Raw genomic sequence first — 22,364 nt, 5'->3', positions numbered from 1 at the left:
TGTAGAGCAAAGACACAAGTACAAGGGCAAGCTGAGTCATTGGCTGTATTTGGATGTTTTCACATACTTTTGTGGGGAAAAGATGTGTACCTGACAGGAGGAAGGCTAATTCTTCTCTGTCAGTCAATGCAAGGCAGAAGGTTTAGTGAGAAGAGATCAGATGGGCTTGAATGAATTTTGTAATTCTGAACGTATCTAGGAAATAGAACTGAATGATGTATAGAGAACTTCTCTGTCAGTGTGGAAAATTAGAGATTTGAACAAGATGAGTTTAATACTGAAATGAAATGAGAAGAAGTTTATGATTAATAGGGTCTAGCAGAGACAGCATACTTATATATAATTTTGGAGACTTAGGAAATGATCCTTGGGTAGATGTGGGTCTGGGGGCTTAAGGGGAAAGGGGAGGAGTGGGCCCACAGGGAAGCAGAGGTGTTTCATCTCTTTGCAGTGGAAGACCCAAAAGTTTACCATAGCAGGCATAAAATGGAGGAGGTAAATCTTCCATTTCAGAAATTCAGACCATCTTTTAAAATATTTTACAAGGTGGAAAAGATAAATTAGGAGTGAATTATGTGTCGAGCTGAAACAGGATTTTGGTTCATCTCATCTTTATTCCTGCTTCTGAAGCAACTGCCATCAGTTGTTTCAGGGCAAGACATTTTCCTTCTGTATACTTTCCTTCCAACTGAGCAGTACTGAATGCTGGACTAGGAGGCTAGATTTGCTTACCCCTGTGACAATAAACCTGTGTCCTGAAAAATCACTTTGTTACAGTCATTCATAAATGGCAAGATATGCAGATAGACAAAATTTGTCTTGTCTTACATGGCTACAGATGCAGCTTATAATCATTAAAATTACTCATTGGCCTGTTAGGAGAACATAAAGAATATTATTTTGTGGAAAGCTAACAGAAAAGGGTAAGATTCACAGCTTACTCATTATCTTCATTCAAGGCAAACAATTATCTGTTTTATTATATTCTAAGGGACTTCAGAAACTTGGGTTGTATTCTCCCACCAGGACATGGTGAGGTTCTATATATTTTACCTTCTACACTCTTACCTTGAAATTTTCCTTCAGAGTGAAAATTATTTCTCCTGTGAGCACCTTTATATTTTTTCCCTGTGTAAGAGAAAAGCCATGTTCCCATACTGATGTTTTCTGACTTACAATTGTCCATGTAAAGTCAGTAAACATGGAATAATTATTTCTAATGCAGACTTTGCAATAAGCAAGTTTTATTAGAAATGGGGAAAGTGCAACTCTGGTCTTTGCCTGTCTTTCTCCAGAGTCTCATCCTGGTGCACTTTCCTTTAGGTGGCACTCCCACATTAACTTGTCTATGACCCGAACAGCTGCTTGTGATCTATCTTCTGTCTTCTGAAATATGATGGAGAGACTTAGAAATTATACTAATTGTGATGTCCACATCCTCTCTTCATTAAAAGTTGAAAATTGCTGTTCAAATATTTCATAATCAAAAATTAATCCCAGTCTACCTGTTCCAAATCATATATTACACCCTCTGGGAATGAATCCCAAATCCCCATTACAATTTGGATGCTCTCTCCTCTGGGTATTGATTACAAATTCTGGTTATTGTTCACATACTTTGTCATAGGGGGAATTAATCTCAAGTTCCTGTCTACTGTTCTGGGACTGAAAGCTATCTATAATTAAGATTTTTCTATTAAATGGATATTGACAATGAGCTTTTTCGTCTGCATTTTTGGGGTTGTCTTCTGGCAAGCAAACTCCGTCTGAGCTCACGGAGAAATTCTTCATGCTGAGTATTCTGACCACCAATTTTCATGCCGCTGGGGGTGCAGATGCTTTGCAAGAGCTGGTGGCATAACTGGACTGTTCTCTAATGTTGATGTTGGTTGAGGAGATGCAAACATTTTCACAAAGGCTGAGCAAAGTGGAGCAAATAAACAGATGAATAAAACCAGAAGAGTTGCTTCAGAAATGTAGAGGAGGATGCGAGCGTGCAATTGTGAAGTGCTCTACAATTGCAAACCTTACGAAATCATAACAATCTTAGCTATGTAGAAGGGAGGAATAATTTGCTCTCCTTTTCAGCAGTGGATAGAATAAGAATGAAAATGCTGTGGTGAAAAGTAGCAGTATAAAAATACTAGAGAGACAATGTATTTTTGATAGGTGAATCTGTGTTCCATCTGATTAGTTTCAGGAACTTTGACTACAAAACTAACTGCTGTTATTTCCATATACATTCAGTTATTTTCCATAGAATGATGAAAAGCACATAGGAAAAAAAAGAACTCTTCAATTCCATAGCTGTGTCTATCTCTGTTTCTTCACGGGCAGAAAATGGGATCAGAACAGCTCTGTTTTTCAGGGAATCTGGACTCTGGACATTGGTTTTGGTGTTTCAGACCCTCCACTGCTGCTAATAGACATGGTGTTTCCAGTGGCAACAGTTGTCTCATGCATTCTTTCACACATCAGAAAAGATCTCCGTTTCCTTTTTTCCCTCTCTTCTTTAGCAGTGGGCAGCCCTGCAACCTTTTGATCATACCGACTTTGTACATTACACGACTGAACTCAGCTATGCCAAACATCCTTTTAGAAAGTTTGACATTTGTGCCATTTGAAAAATGGGAGGGAGAGAAGAGGAGAGAGGGGGAAGAATGAATCCTGGCGGCTTCCTCCTGCCCTTTTGATTAAGAGTGCAGTAAGTCAGCAGAAGAGGTGGGACTTCTAACAAGGAGGCGGGGGTGTGAGCTGGTTGTGATCTGTGATGTATGCACAGGCATGCACTTGGAGGAAAGGAAAGAAAAAGACAGAAGACAGACAATCAGAAATTACTACCAGAAATTAAATAACTGATGCAAAGTTTATGGTGACAAGCAAAGGGACAAGATGAGACAAAGGAAAACGGCCTTTGGTACTATCCTAAAACTGATGAGGGAAGTTCATCTTAGGAACTTCCAAGGGCTCCCCTTAAGACCTAATAATTTTAATTTTGTAACACATATGTGTCTGTTCACTACTTTGCACCTGCTGTTTTCTGTGCATATTCTATTCTGCTTTTTTCTGTTCTACGATAAATTTTGTGCAATCATTAATACTTCCAGTTTTTCTAGATTTTTGCCCACCTCTGCTGTCCCAGTGTTCGAGATGGTGCAGAGTTTATGGAACTGGAACATCTGTTCATATGTTGGCATGCAAAGGGAACAGGGACAAGGCTTATTATGTATTCTATTGTTTGCGAACTGAGGAAGGGCTTTGCATAAGTTCATAGCAACTTCACAGCTTGGGCACTTGGGCTTCTCTGTGTGCTTCGGACATTATCCCAACCAACACTGAACTTCAGTCTTCAGACTGAAGCTCATCTCTGCTGAGGTACATGAAGGCCTTTGTAAAAAGGAAATGCAGAGGTTTTTTGCATCTTCCTTCAGTTTAATCAGTGCTGGCCTTTGCTGAAGATTACTGGACTGAAGAGTGAAATGCTGGGTTAGTGTTTTGTGATAGCTCCTCAGATATTATTTTTTTAAAAGAGGGAAAGAAAGGAGAAAGGAAAAGGGCTATGTGAGGAGAAATAACAGGCAGTAACATTGGACAGGCTCTTTAAAAGTCCTGAAGAAAGAGTACCAGCTGTTTTAAAGTAAGTTTGCAATGATGTGTAAAATATTTCTCTGTGTGAAAATCCATATTGATTTTCTTTTGCTTTGTTTGTATAGAAATTGTTCTCAGAATAGAAAGGCTTTGACATTTTGCCTTCTCCTGTCCTTAATAAGTCATTTGTGTCGTCCCCTCCTACACACACACATGTGCTCTGTCTTCTCCCTGGCTGTTGGAAAAGGATGGCAACTTGCTGCCTCATCTGGATTAATGGATAATGGTGTTGGAGACACTGCTACAACTCTGGTGGTCATGGCATCTGTGATGGGAGGGAGGACACGCTTTGGGTGTTGACAAGAGTGGTTAACACAAATGGCTGATACAGTTAATTCCTAAATGAGCTGGAGGTTAACATCGGAGTCCTTGCAGTTGTTTCCACTTGGCTTCACATACAGAAAGGCAACTTTGTTTTTTGGTTGGGTTTTTTTTTTCCCTTTGGCAAAGTTTGACACAAGAAATCTGACTGGTAAAATTATGTGAAAACAAGCACCTCTTGAACACTGTACATGCTAGTCCCTGTTCTTATGGTAAGATTTTATAGATGCTGTGGTGAGCAAAGACTCATATGGCCAGAGAGGGAACTAAGGAGAACAGTTTTCAGTCAGAAGAACATTGACTCTTCTGCAGCAATAATCACAGAATCATAGAATAGTTTGGGTTTGAAGAGGTCTCTAGATCACCTAATTGCAACACTTCTGCCACGGACAGGGACACCTTCTACTGGACCCTGTTGCTCAAAGCCCCATCGAGCCTGGTTTTCAATGCTTTCAGGGATGGACTAATGTATCTGGGCAACCTGTGCCACTGCCTGACTAGCCTCATCATAGAGAATTCTTCCTCATATCAATTTAAATCTACACTCTCTCAGTTTAAAGCCATTACCCTCTGACCTATTACTTTATGCCCTTGTAAAAAGTCCCTCACCATCTTTTTTGTCAGCCCCATTTAGGGGAGAAGGCTGCTTTGAGGTCTGCACAGATCTTCCTCTTCTCTGGGCTGAACAACCCCAGCTCTTTCAGTCTGCCATCACAGAAGTGCTCGAGCCCTCTGAGCATCTTCATGGCTCTCCTTTTGACTTGTTCCAATGGAGTGGAAAACCACAGAGTTGTGCTGCTTGGTTTTCTTAGAGCACTCCCATTGCTTGCCAGGGTGCTGTCAGCTTCCCCAGATTTTCTTGCAGCAGGCCTGGCTGTTATGGTGTCCCCATCTTCCATTTCCCTGCTCCTGGTGTCAGACTGCTGAGCTTCTGAGGTGGGAGGAGGCAGCCAGCGAGGAGCTGGCAGTGTTGGTGCTCACCCCACTTGCTGTCATTGCATTGAAGACAAATCCTACGGGACAGCCCAGGCCAGTGGGGGCAGTAAAGCCTTGCAGGAATCCTTAAGTGTGGGAAAGAGGGAGAAAATGGCTCTGGGAGCCCCACCTACAAGTGGCTCTGTGCAGAAGGAGTCACAGAAGCTGTATTTTTAACACGGTTGGGTATAAATGACCCATTTTTACCTCTGCATACATCATCTGCATCATCCCTTCACTTCCTTCCTCTTTAAGTGATGTGTTATGCATAGATTTGTCATTTACACTCCAACTGCATTTTGCATTATTACATTTTAATGATATTTGAAGTTCTTGCATACATATTTGAGTTCCTGATATAAATGAAAAAAGAGAAATAATCAGCATACTTGGTTTATCTGATGGCATAAAAATGTTCTATCGTAACTTTGGTAATTTCTTGACTAAGATCAAGCACAAGATCAAATACTAAGAGAGGATCCAAGTACATGTCTCTATCTCAATGTCTCTAAAGTTAGGGTTGTTCAAAGTCAACAGCTCAATTTCGCAGTTTTGCACCATGTGTACCTCAGATCAAAAATATTTAACCAACTCTCTCCCTTCAGCTTTGTAACTTGTGGTTTGGGTTAAAATGAAACAGAGGTCTGAGTGGTCCTTGACTCTCACTATTTTTTGTAAGTGAACATCTCACTTACAAACAAAGCATATTGGCTTTGTTTGAGGATGCTCTGCATGATCCAGAGGGTCTAACCTCCTCCATCCCATATCTCATGCAGACTTACAATCTGTTATAATCTATTAGGAATCTTGAGGCTTGAGGGCAGAATTTTGTGTAGGGATAAAAGATGCTTTCATGTTGGTGCTATGGGATATTTTTTTTTTTTAATTCTTTCTCTCATTTTCCCTTTCATGAAAATTCATTAATCTGTGACATTTAAAGACTCTGTCTGAGAGGTGTCTGGAGCAGCGGCCGGCTGCATACATCAATAGTTTCTCAGAGTCTGGCACTCTGTCAATATTTGGGGGCCTCAGTAACAGCACTTAAATGCACTGCCTGCCTGCCGTCACGCTCCTAGCGCACCCGGGAGAGTCTGAGTGAGGGGATATTAGCACGACGAGTCCTTTCACTACTGGCAACACTTTAGAGACAAACTGCTTGGTAGGTATCTCTCCTCTTCGCTCCCCTCCTGTTTTCTGGCATGTCTGCTTTGTTTATCTGATGTGATTTATGTATTTACACACAAATATGCATCCTGTGAGGGGGCATCATAAATCCTGAGGCTAGAGGTGGTATTATGGCATTATCTATGTAACAATGGAAATGGGCTGAAGCTGGATTTGGACCCAGAACCAGATTAAGCTTGGGTTGACTTCTGGGCCAGTTGAGTCAGGAACAGAGTTTTGTTTGGATTTCATGGTGCCAAAATCTTTAGAGTTCAGTTCCAAATAATGAGGATCTTGGACTAAAATATTACAGGAAGTGCTACTGTGGCAGTATTTCAACCAGCTCCAAACCAGAAGTGGAAAACAAGCCATTTCAAGACTTGGGTTCTATTCAAATCAAAACTGTTACAGCAGGTTCAGAATCCAGACCTTCTGTTCCTTTTTTAATCCTATCCCACTGCATAAATTGGATTCACAGCTGAATATTACTCTGGATTATCCATGAAACCTCCCTTCTCAGAGTTAAGAAAACCAGGGAAGCAAAATGCAACATTTTATTTGTTTCTCTGGTGGAATGGGAAGTAGAGTAAAATAAATTTGAATTCACAGATGTTTATTGATATCCTCCTTCCCCCTTTTGTTTCATTGGAGCATTATGGCTAGAGAGCAATCACTGTATTTTATGATACAGGCATGTTTATTTTCTCTTTACCCGTTGTGCTTATTATGTCTTGCTTATTATGTTACTGGATATGGCTCTTGAAACCAGGTTGTCTAGAGAAATGAAAGGCCACGGTGTCTGGAAGTTTGCATTGGCTTTTTAGAGTTGACTTCTGGACAGAAATCAGGCCATGAAACTCTGTCTGAATCTTTCCATTTCTAGGTCTCCTCAGAATACTATTTTTTTCAAGCTATTTTATGCCATATATACTAAAAGGAGATTAAGGGATAGAGGCAAAGTAAGCCCCTCATTATGAACATTTTCCTGACTGAATTTTGGGACCAAATTCTTAGACAAATATATCTGAATCAGAAGGTCTCTGAAACCACTTCCTTATCTTTCCTACTTTGCAAGTCCTGTAACACCAGCCAGTGCTCCTTAGCTGTGACCTCCAGCACATCCTCCAATGCTATCTTGAGTTGACAACTTCTTCATCCTTTTCCAATAATGTTCAAAAACCTTTTTTTCAACAAACTTTCCCTGGTAGCACCTGCAAAAATTTGGCACGATAACAAAATAGACAAAATTATCGTGTCGTAGCTACCTTACAAGAGTAAGTTGGCAGCAAAAATAGCTAACTACCATTTCTCAATAATTTCTTTGCTTGTTTTAGCACTGTCTCATCTGCTGCCTTTATCTTGATTTTTCCCTTACTCTGACTACAGCTGCGTCTGATCTCCATTTTCCTGTTTGTGTCCCAGAGCACCTGCAGTTATAGAGTATTTTGTCACCTGTTGAAAAAAAAGGAAAACCCTGTGAAAGTTTACAAATGTTTCTGCAGAGGCAGTGAGTAACAAGGGATGCATTTATCCCTGCTTCAGGCCAAGCAGCAGTGAGAAAATAAACAGGCTGAAGGTTTCTGAGCATGCTGGAGATGCATCTGGCTAGATGGCAGCAATGGCCAATAAGTGCAGTCAATCGACACGGAGGAGGATTTATTTTTAATGACAATAATTTCTCCTGTAGTATGGTGGGGGGGACACATGTATGCTGAGGGGAGTGGTGGCCTGCAGGTGCTGCCCTTGGGCAGAGCAGGCCTGCCTTGGCACCGTTCAGCTCAGGCTGTTCTCTCCCAGCCCCTCGCAGGAGCCGTGGCTGAGCTGCAGCCTTGGGGCTGGGATATGGCACTGGGGTCTCCTGGAGCTGAGCAGCAGCCCCAGGCATGGAGAAAACTGGCATGAGGTTAAAGCTGCCATGGGAGTCCAGGACTCTGGGGGCACCCGTGATCAGGCCCCAAGGGCAGGAATTCTCGTCCCATGTGCTCCACAGTTCCTTCCTTCTCAGAGCGCGCTTTGCGCTGCCTTTCACACCCTCAGCAGAGGAGCACGCGAGCTCAGCGTAACCCACACACCTTGTGTACCCAGGGAGTACATCTCAAGGCATAATGGGGCACATTTGAATTCTGTCCCCAGTGTTTCAAAAACGTGACTGACTTTATTGTCAGTGACAGCCATGTATGCTCTGAGAATCCTCCCCACCCCCAGCCCCGAGTGCTCTGTGTTGAAGAGTTCATAGTATCGCAGTCCTTTCTGTTTCTATGGTATTTATTTTCCAACAAGCTCCAGTTGTCTTTCAACTAGGCAGTCTGGCCTTGTGAGATGCATGGGGTCCTCAAAAGAGAGGCAGGCACACCTCTTCCCTGCAGTCCCACGGCTGTTTCCACCTCTCTGCAGATACTGAACTTTCATTTCCCATTCCTGCTGGTGACAATTGTGTGCCTAAAGCCCTGCACAGGGAATTTGAAGGTTGCCTGTGAGGCTTTCCACTTTTTCAAGTTCTTTCAATCCAACTAGTCTTCCTTCCCTGGAGGGAAGAGAGGATTTGTCCCCAAACAATGGGGGTACAAAAGTGCTGAGGGGATCTTGGGTTTCAGGCTTCATTCATTACATGTCCCTGTTGGTTCCTGGTAGCTGTAAACGAGATGCTTTCTTTGAGTCCTGAAATTGATGAAGCAGGAAAAATCCAGGCTTGCTGTCCGTTCATATTTTACATCTATTAATAAGTAATTAATTAAAAAAGAAACTGATGTTCCCATGATGGGTTGCTAAATATATGCGAGTGCAACTATTGGCATTAAAAAGAGATTTGACTGCAGTTGAGGAGTTATTTATATTTTAGTAAATCATGTAGGCCCCAGCTGAGATGAGCAGTCTCATCATTGTTTCAGGCGCTGCACAGACCTGCTGTAGGAGGTGCATGTAACCCCAACAAACTCAGAGACTGCAGAGACAAACTGTGGGCAGAGACCACCATAAAGAAATCAAATAATAACTCACCTTGGATGCAAAGATGGGGGCTGAATCAAGAAGAGAATGCACATCCCCTGTTTCCCTATTCTTTCATTAAGTCAAGAGCTGGTTGACTCACAATTCAGCCCTTAGATTTAAATCTGGGTAAAATTGTTGAATTAAATTTTTAATTTGCTGAAAGATGCTCACGTCAGATATGGATTAAGCAAAATTATGCAAGGAAAAAAAATAAACTAAGAAGAAAATAAAAGTTTTGGAAAACCAGAAGATTTTGTTTTGATATTTCTAAACAAGGTTTCTGGTTTTGTTTTGATATTTCTGAACAAGGTTTCTGGTTTTGTTTTGAGACTTAGTCAATTTTAATTGAAATATATTGAACACAAACAAAAAAACTAACCCATTTCTTTAAACACATAGGTGATTTTTGTTTGGGTTGGTTTTTTTTTTCTCCTTTCCATGTTCTCAGTTTGGTCAGCTAGCCAAATAAATCAGCTATTTGCACAACTGTAGTTCTAATTAGAATGTTGGGCCCTGGGGACTTGGGCTATATATTTCAATACAGTACATATTTATAATAGCAAGTACCCTGCCTGGTACTCCATATATAATAATAGCAAGCAGTCAAGTGCACTGGGGAGATGGGGGCGCTAGGGAAGACCCAGTGCCTTTTAGCTCTTCAGATTTTTACTTGCAGTGGTAGTTATATTTTGGAGGGTATTGCTTACAAGATAAAATTTGCATTTATTTGAGCAACTCACAAATGAGATTCACTGCAAAGCTATCATTAAAGGGAAATAATGCAGAAGAAGGAACAAAGGATACATTCTCAGCCAAGGCTGACATGTAGACACTTTCAGAGATCCTTGACGCCATAGGAAAAATGCTGTTTTCACACTCTACCGTGACCTCCCAAAATCCTGAAAACCACGCAGTTAGGTACAGGGGCTGCTCATAATTGCTGTGACTGTTCAGTTGTATCTTTGTCTATTTGGAGTGTTTCTACCTTGCAAGCAGTGTAGTAATTTCTGTGATCATTCCTGTCTAGAAGCAGTTTCCTCTGTTCCAGTTCAAAGCTACAGAGCCCATGTTCTGTGAATGGCTTCCAAGGAAGAAGACTCTGGCATCAGGTATTCCTGATGTGGTTTTTGCTTGTGCAAGTTTGGCCACTCTACTGTAGCTAGCTGGTAGGAGCTGAAGGAGTCATTTGAAGTTTGGCTGTATGTTACTCTTCCTCATCTTTTAACTGAGCTGGTTTGGTGTTTTCTCCTTTTGCATGTGTCCATGAGCAATAAACCCATACATTTATTCAGCCTTATAACCAAGTTAGAGAAGCTCTAATAGTAGAGGGGGAGATGTTTTGTTCCCAGCACAGCCAGTGTGGTATTCATGCTGCTTTTTCTTGCAGTACAGCCTGAGCTCTGGCACCCAGGGCACCCTGCCACCCTGTCTGCAGTGCCTCATGCTGTGATTTGGCAGTGGTGATGCTCCCTCCAGGTGATTTCTCTGCAGTGTGCAGGGCCAGTGCTGGTTTTGGTGCTGCTCCAGTCCCAGCTGAAGGGCTCAGGTGTACTTCTCATATGATCTTCATGTAATGAGACAGACTTCTTCCTATGAACCTGTAGTGGGTGTGTGGGGAAGGAATATGCCTTTGGATTGCTAGGCCTTGACTGCCAAGTCAAAATTTACAGAAGTTACAGAATTTTCTGAGTTAGGAGGGGCCCAAAAGGATCATTGAGTCCAACTCTTAAGTGAATGGCCCACACAGGGATTAAACCCACAATCTAGGTATTACTAGCACTATACTCTAACCAGCTGGCCTAATCTCAAGGTCAAGTCCTTCAAGATTAGGATCAGGCTTTCTAGTGGAGAATTCTTCAAGTTTCACTTTCCCTTGACTGAAGAGTTGTCACTGCACCAGTCTTGGTCTGATGGTTCAGCTGCAGAATGACACCCAACTAGGGAGCCATGGATAAAATCTAAGAAACGAGACTTGACCAAGCCCTCTCTGACTCCCCACAAGTATGCTTTGATGAGGTTGGCTTTATGCAGACTTCTGGAAACTTATTTTGATGTCTGTGAGGGCCTCATATTACTTAGTCCTTACCTTCAGAAGTCTGGGACATTACTGGACAAAACAAGGGTTTGCTCCAAGCTGTCAGATTTCTTTCTCTGTTACCTCCCAGCTGCCCCATTTAATATATGGCTGATGGTGAATATCTGATGGTGAATAAAGCACTGAAACAGGTTGTTGAGAGAGGTGATGGGTGCCCCATCCCTGGAAGTATTCAAGGTCAGATTGGACAGAGTTCTGAGCAAGCTGATCTGGTTGAAGAGAGGGGTCCCTGCTCATTTTAGGAGAGTTGGACTAGATGACCTTTAAGGGTCCCTTCCAACTCAGACAATTCTATGATTATAATTCTGTGGTAGGTACCATGGATTCAAGATAAGTGAGAATGTGGTAGGAAAAAAGGTAGATAAGATGGGTGGAGACTTGACATGGGGAGCTGAAAGTAGGCTGCAATATACAGGAGGGTGGGCAGGCATTTTTCCTTAGAACATAACTTGGAATCATGCATATAGGGGTCTGCCTCTACTAGTCTTTCTTTGTTCAGGAACTCCACTGTTAGATTCCAGTGGTCCTAACACTCAACCCAAACATTCCCATGAAAAAGAAACACAGGTCCTCCTGATGTTGCTGCCAGTGGCCTGGGGTACAAAATTGTGGAGAAGTGAAATTTTTATTTCTGGTTGTTACTGTTCTCATTGTGCGCTTACTGCTACAGTACCAAGCAAAGGTTTGTCTAGACCAGAGCTCAGGGCTACTTATTTTCCTCATAATCCATTTCCTTTTGCCAACAGCAGTGGCTTATGTGGCTAAGTCAGAAGGGAATGCTCCCATCACAGGCAGCCTCTTTTCTATGATCTTCATTAAGCTTTGGGCCATTAACTCAAGATGCGTGATTATTTTGTTTGTTCGAACAGCAAGACAAGCAGAGTCTCCTCTGAGTGTTTCTTTCAAGCAAACCAGCATGACTGAAAACTGGGAGCTTGCCAGAAAGCGTTACGTGAAATAGTAGTGGCAGGTTCATCTTAGTGTGGGCGGAGAGGGAGCGATGTACCCTCTCTTTTACTACTTCAAACATGCAGTGTCCATATGCCATAGTTGAGTTGGTTTATGGATGGAGAATGAAGGATACTACTCCATCTCCTTCGTGCAAACACTGTGTGAGTGCTGTGGAATATAGAATCCTAGGGATATAAGTATCAGCTGTTGCTGCAGTCCAAACACACAGCATCAGCAGAATGCTATAGACAGTACCGTTTTCCTCCTTTATATTTAGTGTTAGTACACAGAGCCAAATACTAAAAGGGGGGTGGGTGGGTCACATGATGAAATTAATACCATTAATTATTTAGAAACAATCAAAGGAAATACAAGACATCTGGCTTTAAGCCCAAACAACTCATGGCACTGCTGTTGCCTTGTAACCTCATCAGCTCTCAGTCCAGTCATCTCTCTTCTTTCATTATAAGCACAGGAGATGCTTCCCCCCTACTCCCCCTTCCCCACCCCTCTTTCCTGCCTTATTTCTGGCAGCTTGGAACACAGATCACAAGAAAGAACTATATAGTTTACTGATTTTGTGTGTATAAACCCTGATTAGTTCTGTGGTGAAAAGGCATCCCCCCACATCCCCACGCTATACAGTAGTGTTTGATTAGCAGTGTGTTGCAGACATAGGTCACATTTTTTCTCCTCATCCTGATATTGGGGAGTAGCTGCTGTAGGAGGAAAAGGCACTGTTGGTGCTGTAGTGCTAAAAGTCATCAAGCACACGTGTTGCAGTAGGCTGTGCACAACACGCCGTGAGAGACGGTTCCTGCCCTGAAAAGGAGAAGCTCCACGTAGGCAAAAAACGGGAGCAGAGCAAACATCACCGCAAATGGAGGCGTTGTGCCCATGATTCTGCAAGAGGACTGTGGCAGACGCAGTCCACTGGCCTTGGCATTCACCTCCCCCTGGCTGAAGCCAGTGGTCTTATCCTTCATAGCCGTGGCCCAGGGTTTTTCCATCAGACTGGTCTTTGAGTGGAAATGCTTTTTCTTGAAATGAAAATTTTTTGGGGAATAACTGTTTTACCCAAGAAAAGTCAAATAAATATTTGCTAACTGCTGGTTCTGAAAGACTCATTACTCTTTTTTTGTCCCTCCTTTTTCCAGGTAGTTGAAGACAAAATTCTGTTTTGGTTATCTGAGGGGTGTATTTTTGTGGAAAGCCCTTCTCATGAGGAAAAAAGACACACTTCACTGATTCTTCCAGCTCAAGAATAGAACATTTTGAGGTCCTTTTCCCTCAAGTGATTAAATCATCCTGATAAGATAGTTCCATATTCTCTTCAGCTCAGTCTTTCTTAGTATAGATGTTTTACTACAGTTTCATTATGAGGGTCTCATGTTCCATAGACAAATGGAACTTACAACTTCCTGAAATGGTTTTATCAGGGCAAAGCAAGGTTTTTGCTGGTCATTCTGCTTTTCTCTGCGTCGGTCAATGTGGGCCCATTTGATGGCTCAAATGCTGATGTATTGAAATCATTCTCATTACATCTTTGTCTGTGGAGAAGCACTTTCATTTTCTTTCTTTTCTTGCTTTAATCCGAAAAGCATAGATTCACTGACTGTTCTCTTAATGGTTGTTGGGACTTGCTTTGAAGAGCTCTTCTTTTATGAAAAGGCTGAGACTTCTGTCACAGTAAGCATCTCCTGACAGTCTTTACCTGCTCTTGACTATTATTTTGAAGATGCATTTCCTGACAGTCTTTACCTGCTCTTGACTATTATTTTGAAGATGCACATTCCCAATTATCTGTGAAAAAGTATTGAAATATGCTTTCTTGGTTCTGGGAAGCTTGCTTTAGACTCCTGCTCTCTATTATTTGTAGTATTCCATAGCCTACTCTTGTCCTCAGGAAACGATGGCATCAGTTGAACATATTGGGTGTGATTTTTTGAAATATGCAGTTACCCACATTTGGTTCTTTCTGCATTCAATGTGTGTTAACACTACCTTCAACAAAGGCAGAGTTAGGCCTATGCAGAAGGCTTTAAAAACTGAAAATGAAACCCACCTCTTGCACTCTGGGCTATTTGCAGGCAAGAACATATGTTATGAGTGCTTCTGCTGCTTTTCAGGGTGTTTGTTAAAGGTGCTTAGACTCTTCTCTCAGTAATGGAGTAATTCGTTTTGATGCTATGATAGATTTGTTTCTTTTTCTAAGTGTATCACGTAAAGGTATTTTATCTCCTGGAACTAAATGTAAACAAAAATTCTAATAAACTAAAAAAACCCCAAACAAACAAACCTGGTTAAAAATGCTGGTTAAAAAACCCCACAACCTCTTAGATGAAGCTGTTCCAAGGTTTTGTTTATTTGTTTCCTTATACTAAAGCCAGTACTTTTTATTTTGTTTTCCTTAGATGTAGTCATTAAGTACAGTTTCTTGTTTACATAAAACTTACAGTTTTATTTTCCTTTTTTCTTCTCTCCTTTCTCTTTTCCCTTTCCTGACATCTGCATCGCATGTTGATGTTAAGAGCAGCAGTGGTTGGCAGTTTTCCTCAACTTTGCGAGAGAGAGAGAGATTGTGTTGGAATGAAACCTTGCTCTGCGTACAACCTGCTTGAGATGCAGCATTGAAAGGTATAATCTCATTTTCTGTCTTGAAACCAGAGATGAAAACCACAAACAGGTAGAAATCTCGGTGCCAAACCACCTGTTGAGTTGCAGCCGAAAAGCCTTTGGCAATACTTTCCTCACTGTATCCAGTTGGAACAGTTACATGGCTGATTCCCACAGTATCTGTCTGTACCTGCGAGTTTGGTAAAGAGGCTAATTCATTGGAGAAGATTGGGATTGAAATTCAGTTAGAGCTAGCATGGCAACGAATCTTCTGCTATTAGTCTTGCTTTTTGCCTGGAGTAGCATGCATCGCTCGTACAACTCAGTTCAAAATTGAAAATACCAATCCTGAAGTCACATGCTGTGTATTAGAGAGAAAAATGAGATTTGTTGAAACAGCTTTGTGTGGAGTCCAGATCTGCAATAGCATGATATCCTGGAGGTCACAATTGAGGTGACTGGATGAAACTGTGAAGACAAAAGTTGTGAAATACCCTGCCGGCAGCATCAGTGCTTCATCTTTTGAGGGTATTACAATTCAGAAAACCACTTGAAATCGAGTTAAAATGCTGTCCTTGAACTGCTACACATATGCTCCCTGTGACATACGCATTACAGAAACAGCCACTGTGTTTTATTATGGCATTACAATTTTGGACTCCACCCACAAAAATTAATAACATTCTTCAAACAAGAGTGATGTAGGATGCTGACACATTTAAGCCCATATGTTCTTGGACTTGTGTCCTCCAGTGCATGAGAGAACAAGAAATCCCATAATTTTTCTTATTTCCTGTAAAGCCATGCTGGTAAACTAGTAGAATATAAGTGCTGGCAGGCTGGCAGGATTTGGACCATGAATAGCTGAACAGTAGAGCCATATTTTATACTTTTACATGCTCTTATATGTCCTATTCTGTTAGTGGTACTAGTTGACTTTCATGGGTTTGCACAACCATAATTTAGAACAGATTTGCGCCACGCTATTTATATTTGTGCAGATTGCCTCATGTTTGTGAAACAATTATTTCCTGTGGATCTGTAGCATTGTCCAGTGTTGTGGAATGCTTTCATATGTATATATGACTGGTTAAAACATGAAATGTGTTTTGAAGCAACATGACAAAGAGCAGTAAAATCTGCACAGTAACTGAGCTTTACTTGGCTATCCATATAATGTCCAATTAATGCGGTTACTGTGCTCTGAAGTCTCTCCAAGGCTGAATAAGACATGCAGTGGCCCTGTAAAAGATACAGTTTTTCCCTGAATTTTCTAAAGATTTCCGTTACAGATGCTACAATGACATGAGAACAGTGTAATCTGTATCTTTAGTAGCAGTAACAATGCAGGGTGTGAAGTATATCCCCAAAATCTGAAGGTGTGAATTCTAACCCATCAGCGAGCTGCGTGAGAATTCTATAGAGTAAAACCTAATTCTGTGCTGAAGAGGAACACTGTGAACACCCAGCATAAAATAGAAGATGTTCTGTTCTGTACTGCACTGTCTTGAGCCAAACTTGGGATCTAAAAGCCAAGCGAGGTTCTTTCATCACCAGTCATAAAGATGCTGTAAGTCAGATTGTCCCCTCAGGCTATATTTTGACAATGTAGTAAATTGAGCTTTGGGAACTTTCTACCAGATCGAGAACTCTGTCACCTCAAAATGCAAAGCACGGATCCATTATAAATTCTCTGATGCAGTTTTAAAAATATATTTTGATGTGTTGACTTCTAGCAGCAAGCTCTGTGCCTTATCTGATAGCTTTTGTTCCTTGCTGCTAGCGTTAACACATAGAAGGGCTGGCAGAAATGGCATCTTGTGCCCTCACATGATCCAGGTGAAGTCTGTACTGTGGAGTTATACATTAGTGCAGTCTGTTAAAGTTTCAATGATAAACTATCAACTCAGTTACTTCCCTGCATTTTGTTGTCTTTTGATTCTTCCCTTAGTCCTGGAAGGTGGCACAGGCATCAGGAAGTACAAAACTTGATTTATGTTACAAATGGAATCAGAAAATGTTGAGGATTTTGTATATGTGTACCAGCACTTCCAGTCCCATGAACTGTGTTGAGAAGAGTGAAAAAATCTAGGTGCTGTTTCTTGCACAAAATGAAGACAGGGTGCTACAGAAAAAGTACATGGCCAAATTCCTTTTTGCCTAAGTTGTAGAGAAACTAATGAACAGAGAAACCTTCCAAGCTTTGATTTGAGGATGGGTTTGGCCAATATTAAAATTTGTCTAAAATTCTTATTGTTTTCTTCTGCCTTCATCCCCTTTGCTTTTCTCTCTTGTGTGATGAATGTACCATGTCCACATCTTCTGACTGTAGCTTTGTGTTTAAAGCCACACTAGCACAATGAATGTCTTTAGTAAATTATATTTCAGAATTCTTTCAGGGAATCTGCATTTTGGAAAGGCAGAGCTGATTGCAAAATCTTCAATTTCAGAAATGTTCTGTATTTGAATGTATATGGTTTCCTTGACCTTGGTGTGCCGGAATGGTTCTCAATCTGAGGATCTTGGTCTCCTGGAAAGAATAGGGGAAGTGCAGAGAAGAACTTTATAATGAAATTTTTGACACGACTGTGTTTAAAACTTATTGTTTCTTGGAGTTTTAAGGAGTTTTCAGTTTGTTTTCCTTCCCTCTCTAGCCTAATTAATTTTTAGGGATATGCCCTGGAATGTAATTTATAAGACAAATTAATTACATTAGAAGTTGCTGTCATGGTATAAGCCCCCTTGTTTAGGGTAAATTTAAAATGTTTCTGTGTTCTTTCCATCTAGAAATACTGATCTACCAGTGACACTCTGTTTTCTTTATTTTTCGGAAAATTTTGTTGTCAGTGTTGAAAATAGAAAAAACATGGAATTTAAAAAGGGGAAACATTGCTGTAATTCAGCTGTGGCTAGCAAAAACCTTCTGAAGTGGCACTAGCAGAGAGGTAGGGCTCTTTGCTTTGGCTGTTTTGTCCTTAAAATAGCTTTTTGTATAAAAGAGTAAAATAAAAACTAGTGTGCAAGTCAACAGTTTTCCATTTACTGTAAAATGAAAACATTCACCCTCAAGAAAGAATTTTTAGGAAGGAAAAGCACATACCAGTTGCATTGCTCTGTTCAGGACTGTCCCAACTGCAGTGTTTCTATTGGTGAAGCTGCTTAACCTTTTGAAGCCCGTGGATCCTTGTACTTTACAGCCTCTTTTTCATATCCATGCAACCTACTGACTTCAGCAAGGTAGTACACATATTAAAACATTCACTTTGGCCTTCCAGGGCTGTGCATTCTTTTCTGAAAGATTAAGGAAACACAAGGGATAATTGCTGCTTCTGGTAAAAGCAGTAGGCATTTTGAGAGCAGGAGCAAATTTGCTGTAAATTCAGGCCAAAATAGAAGTTTGGAATTTATTTGGATTCCAGAGTTTCCCAGTAGCATTGCAGCTAAGTCCTTATTTCTGAGGTTGGATAGTGACACTGACTTTCCTTTTCACAGAGAACGAAATGCAGAAAATAGCTTAAATGGGGGCAAAACAAAGGATGGTGCATCTTTAGCTACTTTTGTTTCGATTAGATGGAATAATCCAAGGAAGAGAACTTTGTTCATAAAACCATAGTAAACATAGCAAAGCATCCCAACATAAATAGAGCAGAGTATTTAAGCCAGTGTGTGAATCTCAGCTTGTGCTCTAGTGCCTCTGCCTGGCATGGGCTTTCTGACCCCACCATGGCCAGGTTCCAGCTGCTCACCCCCTCCCTCAGCAGGATTTGGGGAACATCTTTCGGAAAGTGTGAGGAACTGCCTGGGAAATTTGCCTCAGGAGATGATAGCAGGGAAAGGGTGTTGTGCAGAGAGTGTATTTTGAAACACTGGATGCACTTTTTTTAGTTTTCTATTTCCATCCAGCTTTTCTAAAGGAATCCTAAGTTATTTCAAAACAGTATTACTTCACTAGCAGTTGTGTGGCCCTCATGAATATGGTGAAGCCTGACACTCCCTGTCTTGTTTTTTCTAGAGGTGTTCAACAGTCTTACGGCATTTTAAAAATCTTCTTTTTATGTCCAGAGAGCATTGCCTTTCCTTAAAGATAAGGTTCAGAGGCAAATATAAAACATTTATTAGGTCTGCTCTAACTCTGACTTTTTCCTTTTTTTTTTAGATGCTAAATTATTTTCTTTTCCTTACACAAATTATAGCAAACACGGTGCTATCCCACAGTCCCCAGCTTCAGTTTTAAAATGGATCAAGTTTGGGTTCTGACATAATTGGCAGAGTACCATCGTTTTTCTACCCCTCCCTCAATCTGGGCCATAATTGTGGATATCCTGTGGACTGCAGCCCAGAGACTGCCAGTGCTAGGAGCATACGGAAGGGAAGAGATGATGGCAATAGCTCTGTAGCTTGACCTGACATTTGCATTGTTTCTCAGTCGCTCAGTGTGAGGGGAGCAGAGGGTTTGGCATGAACTGTAAGAAACTGGCCATGATTTGGAGCAGCAGTCTCTCCTGCCTGGCTCTGATGTTATGAGTAGGTGCCGTTTGCACTTCAAAGAATATAATACAAAGAAGGGGTATTTTAAATAAAGGGAAAGAAAGCAAATAGATAGAGAAAGTCATGCTCTAGGTAATTCCACTGCTTGCAATGAGGTTTCACTGGGGATGGATATTGACCCCATAAAATCCCAGGGTCACAGACAGCCTTATGACAGGCCCTGATAGCTTTGTGAAGACAGATTATGTCAAGCTCTCAAATTTGGAAACATAGCAATTCCTCTGTAGTAAGATTGCAAATGAACACCCATTTGGAGATTGCCAACATTATCACAGTTTGTCAGGGTGATCTCACAGCCCACAAAGCGCCGTAAGAGATTGCTTTACAAGTTCTGAAAGATTAGAGCGTTGAAGTATGTGACACTGGAATGATGCTTTGATGCCTGGCTTTGTCAGTCTGCCAGACAAATAAATAATATCCAGTGTTTTTATTAGTGCAAAGCATAACAGGTAATAAAAATGTACCGAAACACACTTTCTTGTTGCAGCTACAGGGAGCACAGAAATGCATGATAAGAGAAAATGGGATGTGTGAATGTCAAACCCCTCAAACAGGCAGTTGAGTGTCTGTGTGGGTCAGTAACATTGCTATTTCAGCAGGTACTAGTTCAAAGTATTAAAATTATTGCATGACTAAATGAAACAGCAGAAATATGTGGCATTTTAGGATTTTGGTTATCTAGAAAAGCATGAAAACCTATATTCTTGTAAAATAAGGAGTGTTAAGGGCCTGGGCTGCAGAAACTGTGGGTTCTTCTCGTGAGTTGTGAGAGAGAGCAATGTAGGAGTGCACGTAGGAAGTGGCATGGTATTAAACAGAAGAAGAGTGTAAAATCCAGCCTTTCTTTACAGCCTGGAATTGTTGAAAAGCTTTTGGGTAATATGGCACGTTCAGATCTTTGTTAAGATCTCTTAAAACTTAAGAGATCAATGTGAGAATAGTCTACAAGCATGAAATTGATGTTTGGGACTCTGTATAACAATTGAACGTTTTAGGCTACCCTTTTCCAGATTTTTTCCACATTCAACCCAGATTTCCACAAAGGATGCCTAATTTGAAAACCATTTGTGTAGCCTCAGATGAAAACTATTTGCACTGGTAAACAGTTCCAAACAAGGCAAATTTGTTAATCTTTGTGCTTTGATACAAAACATCGGTAGGTTTTCTGTATGTACCAGTGTTCCACCAAGGATGGAACATGCATCTGATTTATGTCCATTTTCAACCTTTAGACTTTGTGGAACAGAAGGTATAAGACGTATGTTTGTTACACTCCTTCATTCTTAGAGAACCACAAAGTTGTAGTAATGTCAGATCAGCTACAAATTCTTGCACCTCTGATCACTTGTAGTTAGAAGTCGATCATCTGCATCTGTCTCCCACTTGTGGAGCAGCTCACGGTTTGTCCTTGACCCTGGAGAGCTTTTGCCCCCATTTCTCCATCCACAAGGGCAGCAGAGTCCTTATGGGTACCCAGGCATTAGTTAATGATTGCTTACACAAACCTGGAGAAGCTTGGCTGAAAGACCTGGTGTAAGGGCATGGAATTATTATGACTATTATTAGCTGAATTCCTAAACCTAGACAATGTATTTGCACATGTAAGTAATTATGATGCACTTCAAGGCATTCTGTTTGTAATGCTTTGTAATGCTTTGCTCTCCATTTCCTACAAATCAAATTACTCAGGGATAGATTTGATTTCCACATCATTTTGAAAATATTTTCTTTTTCTTTTTTTAATTTCCTTTGTATTAATTTTTTTCAAAGTTCAAAACACAACCAACTGTGACTAAATGCATAAACCCAAACAAAAAACCCCTAAAGTATAACAAAATTAAAGACAGCCTAAGATGATATGCAGCAAACAATGTAAATCATACCTAACAAACGTGGCTGTAATAATATACCTTATCCATGTCTGATCCACTAATAACAAATACTTACTCAGAGAACAAATAACTCATTTTTCTTCTCAGAGAGAGAGAGAGGCAAGACCCAAATTCAAATTGTATCTTACAGTCTAAACTAATATGAAAAACCTGCCAAATCTTCTTATAGAAATCCCAACAATCTTCTATTTTCTTGGTATCTTTTGGGAATAAGGAGATTGGGAGGAGGGGAAAGAAAGGCCAGCTTTTACTGGAAATTTGTGTCCTTATCCTGTAGCTATTCCATGAGAATTCCTTGGTGCCTTCTGTTGAAAGGTTTCTCTTGCGGGTACTGGATTCAAACGAAAACCTGAAAGCACAGCCTGGGGTTATTTTTAATAATTTGGGATTATCTCCTCCCTTATAAAAAGTTTCTTCAGAGTGTTGGGTTGACAAACAGATTACAAGTGAACTCTGGTCAGTTTATAAAGTTTGTTACAAGAGTAAAGACTGTTATTAGAAATTAATGAATGCTTTCCTTTCTCCCTCATGTCAGAATAGGCTTTTGACATTTTCACATTTTTCCTTTTCGGTTACATAAGCAATTCCTCTTTACTTAACAGAATAGCACCATCCTCCCTGTCCTACACTGTGGGTGTGGCACCATCTTTCCTCTGTCCCTTCCCTGTCGTGGAATCCGTCGGGTTTGGTTTAGTTCTGGTCCACGAGTTGCCACCGGTGGTAATTGGCACAACTACTTCCCAAAGTGGGAAAAGGCAGATGTTCAGGTACCTTGCAAGCCATGGGTCACCTTCCCTGCCACACAGTACATATGTGTTGTTTGTGACCAGGTCCTGGCTCAGCTAGCTGCAGTGCCAGCTTTGCCACTTGCCCCATCTGTGTGTGAGAAGCTCTGGCCTCACTGCCTGCTGGAGAGAGCTCATGTCTAATTATGTTTAAGGAAGCTGAGTATTTTCCCTCTCATGTTAGACTTTGGGGTAGAAAACAGTTGCCTGTTTCATGTCTCTTCTGTTGCCCTTGTTATTATGCACCTCGTGCTCCTCACTCCTCCTCTGTGGGCTGTGGTCCTTGTGAGGAGAAGAAATTCAGTCCTTTGCCTGTGTGTGGAGATGAAATCACTGCCTTGCAGGGGCTCTGTGCTGGGAGGTGTAGAAAGGTGTCTCTCT

General features: G+C 41.1%; 1 protein-coding gene across 2 annotated transcripts in view; it reads left to right on the top strand.

Moving 5' to 3' along the window:
• Positions 1-22,364, top strand: part of ZBTB20 (zinc finger and BTB domain containing 20) — a 473,031-nt gene that overhangs the window by 296,966 nt on the left and 153,701 nt on the right. For both annotated transcript variants that reach the window (XM_059466192.1, XM_059466193.1), the window contains one exon: positions 14,679-14,779. The gene's annotated coding sequence lies outside the window, so the exon portion shown is untranslated. The remainder of the gene's footprint in view (positions 1-14,678; positions 14,780-22,364) is intronic.

The sequence above is a fragment of the Ammospiza nelsoni genome, chromosome 2, assembly GCF_027579445.1.
Source record: "Ammospiza nelsoni isolate bAmmNel1 chromosome 2, bAmmNel1.pri, whole genome shotgun sequence".
Classification (NCBI taxonomy): Eukaryota; Metazoa; Chordata; class Aves; order Passeriformes; family Passerellidae; genus Ammospiza; species Ammospiza nelsoni.
This window is presented reverse-complemented; position numbering and strand designations above follow the sequence as displayed.